The sequence below is a fragment of the Aquarana catesbeiana genome, linkage group LG07, assembly GCF_042186555.1.
Source record: "Aquarana catesbeiana isolate 2022-GZ linkage group LG07, ASM4218655v1, whole genome shotgun sequence".
Classification (NCBI taxonomy): domain Eukaryota; kingdom Metazoa; phylum Chordata; class Amphibia; order Anura; family Ranidae; genus Aquarana; species Aquarana catesbeiana.
Window position 1 is genome coordinate 288,412,184 of NC_133330.1, and position 3,522 is coordinate 288,415,705.

Consider the following 3,522-nt stretch of genomic DNA (forward strand, 5'->3'; position numbering starts at 1 on the left):
TTAAATCATTAAATCGATGGGTTTAGTTCCACTTTATGATTTACTGCTGTTCTGGGGCTCTGGGCTTCAGCAAAATGGCAGCCTTCAGCAAGAAGAAACAGGAGCAATGCTGGAGACAATTTACAGCACACACTAATTTTAGTAGCATAATTATTAATGTGGAATGTATGTTCTTCACTAAAGAACATTATTTTTTTTATCAAGTTGTTATGGGTAAAGTTCTGCTTTAATGTCACCGCAGAGGAGGTGGTACAGGTGGTGTGCATAAATAAAAATGCAAAGCTGGGTGAAACTAAGTGTCTCTGACCTGCACAATCACAAATTTGGATTGGGCGTTCCCAAAACATCAGGTTACTGATAATAAAAAGGATTAGAGTGAGGTAACCTATTTTATTCAGGGAATGCAAGAATAGAAAACAAGAGCCCTGGGGAGGTACAACCTGCATCCTCTGTGCTATAATTTTGGGCATTTTTTGTGTTGTACCTTGTTTGTATTGCAAAGAGTGTTGATGTTGTCCAAAGTGCTTGAACACAAGGGAATCAGATTACAATCTACTGAGCTCATGATTCAAGTATAACTAAAAGGCAACATTTTTTTTTTTTTTTTTTTTTAGTTTTGGATAGAATGGAGATAGATTAGACCCCCTGTCAGTTTTTATTGCTGTCTGTGCCCCCGTTGGGAAGATTCACCCTCTCTATTTGTCCTGTTTACCATCATCATTGCAAGTAAACGAAAATTCTGGGTTGTCCCCAGAAAAGTAATAGAGGGGATATCTTCCAACTGGGACACTAATTCTAGTGTCCCGGGGGGCCCCAAAGAGTTTCCTTAAATTTTCAACGATTTCCTCTCACTTCCTGTTTGGCTATGGGACAGGAAGTGAAGGGAAATCTTTGCAATGGGACACGGATGGCGAAAAAAAAAAATCTGAGAAGGGTTATAACCCTCCCTTGCTCTATCCAAAAAATGGGAAAAAAAGTTTTGCCTATAGTTCTACTTTTAGTTTTGTTCCAAACTTTGTTCTATAGTTTACTAAAGAGGCTTGATGATTTCCCCCTCCCTAAAACACTAAGTCATAAAAGTAAAAATATATAAAGAGCAATGCAGTGGCTGTGGAAACACTCATTTCATGTATAAAAAGAGAAAGAAAGGAAGGTTGGCGTCTTTAGCAACCACTTTTTCTTTTAATCAGAAAAAGTAACAACTGGTTTCTGATTGGTTCATATTTATTATTATATCTAGATTTGACTATTTTGATGCCTATTGTGAGAGATAGAATAGCAAGGGTATTATATTCTTTTGTGGCGACAGCTGTTGAAGCAAACCCTTGAGCATATATTAGGAAATGTCCACTTACCTGTTAAGAAGGTGTCTCCAGAAGAGGTTATAGAAACAGTGAACAGTTACCGCGGTCCTAGGCTCTGGTCTGCCCTTTCCATGCCTTACCTTTTGTAAGGGCAGTCACCCATTACAGTGATGGACCAGTGATGATCACAGGAGGGAAAGACAAAGCTGATGATTATAGGAGCTAGTTGCTATAGTCTGCACAGCATCCTAGTCACTGTGACTGCTTTAAAGGGAAGTAGAGGTAGCTGAGGGATGAGGGCAACTGGAGGTGTAATTGGCCCTTTCATACAAAAGTAGTTCTATTTTTTGCCCCTTCTCTAAACTAACCCCCGGCTCCTCCATCCCAGATATATTCTGACATATATTGGATGACTGCAGCAAGCAGGCATCTTCTGCACCTCCAAATGAAGTCATCTCTTTTCCTGGCTGAGCCTGCACAGTAGATCCCGTCAGACGTTGAGGGGTCCCTCTCTGATACAGAAGCCACTTAGGAGGCAGACCCAAAGTTTATGTACTTTAAGTTTATGGACTTTTACTGTACATCATCCAGGATCTTTGTACTTACTTATTTCTATCTGTCTCACATGGAACAGACTAGAATCTTCAAAATGTACCAGATTAAAGTTACATATTTTAACATTTACCATAGTATCCATATCTAGTGGAACCATTGGTTTTGCCTATTGTGCTATATGTTTAAAGTGGATCTCCACCTGGAACCCACTCCCCCCCCCACCTTTTTTATTTTTTTCACTCCCACTTACCTGAAGAAGGTATCTGCATATTTGAGATACTCACCCATCCAGGGGATCCAACATTGTCCCACTGAGATCCTCTCATACCTCGATACCCTACCACCACTTTGTCCCACACTACCATATTCGTTCCAATGTCATCGAAAGGGTCTGCAGCTATTCTGGGTTCAGCTGGCGGGCCTCCTGATGATGCACCAATAGGCGCGCCCCCTCCTTCCTTCCCAAATGAAAGGCTATGCCTCCGGGGATATGTGACATGCATATCTCGGGAGGCACAGCGGGCGCGTTATTTGCCTAAGGCAATTGACGTGCATGGGGAGGCAGGGCCGGACATTCTTTCTTAAAAAAAAAAAAAAAAAGCAAGATACGTATACAGGCTGGAAGGAGGGGTGCAGTGGAGAGAAGGGGACAGAGTGGTGAAGGAGGTTGAAGGTCCACTTTAACTCCTGTGGCAATCCAGAAGTGCTATTTACGAAAAGGTGCATAAAACTGAAAATTATTCAAAATAACAGGGGGGTCGATTTACCAAAACTGGGGAGTGCAAAATATGGTGCAGCTGTGCATGGTAGCCAATCAGCTTCTAACTTCAGCTTGTTCTACTGAGCTTTGATAAAAAATAAATAAAAAAAATAAAATAAAAAAAAAAACAAAAAAAAACAGGAAGGTTTATATGCAGAGCTGCACCAGATTCTGCACCCTCCAGTTTTAGTAAATCAATCCCATTGGTGCTTTACTCTTCTTCACCACTGAAGTTTAATTCTGCTACAAAATAACAACAACTTTATAAAATGGCACTGAGAAAAAAGGATTACAGAATCAAGTGCCAGCTAATATACAGTTTCATGTGCCCTTTTTTCGCAAAAGCATTATAAAAAAAAAAAAAAAAAAACTATAGGCAAAATTGTTTTTTCATTTTGGATAGGGTAAGGGAGAGTTGTAACCCTAGTCAGATTTTCTTTCGCCATCTGTGTCCCATTTTGGAGTTCTTCTTTCACTTCCTGTCCTATAGCTAAACAGGAAGTGAGAGGAAATTCCTGCAAATTAAGGGAATTCCTTGGGGACCCCCAGATCACCAGAATGACTGTCCCCATTGGAAGATTTCCCCTCTATTACTTTTCTGAGGACAACCCAAAATTTGGGATTTTCTTTACTTCCACTTTTAAAGATAATGGCAAACAGGACAAATAGAGAGGATAAATATTCTTAAAGGAGGCACAGAAAGCAATAAAAACTGACAAGTGTTCCAATCCCTCTCCACTCTATCCAAAACGAAAAAACAAGTTTTTCCTTTAGTTATATTTTAATGATGAGAAAAAAAAAAAAAAAAAACAACACAAAACATAAGTATATCATGTTACACATCATTCACCACCTTTTTTAATAAACCACTATTAAAAAAATCAAAAGCCAAACATATCCTCC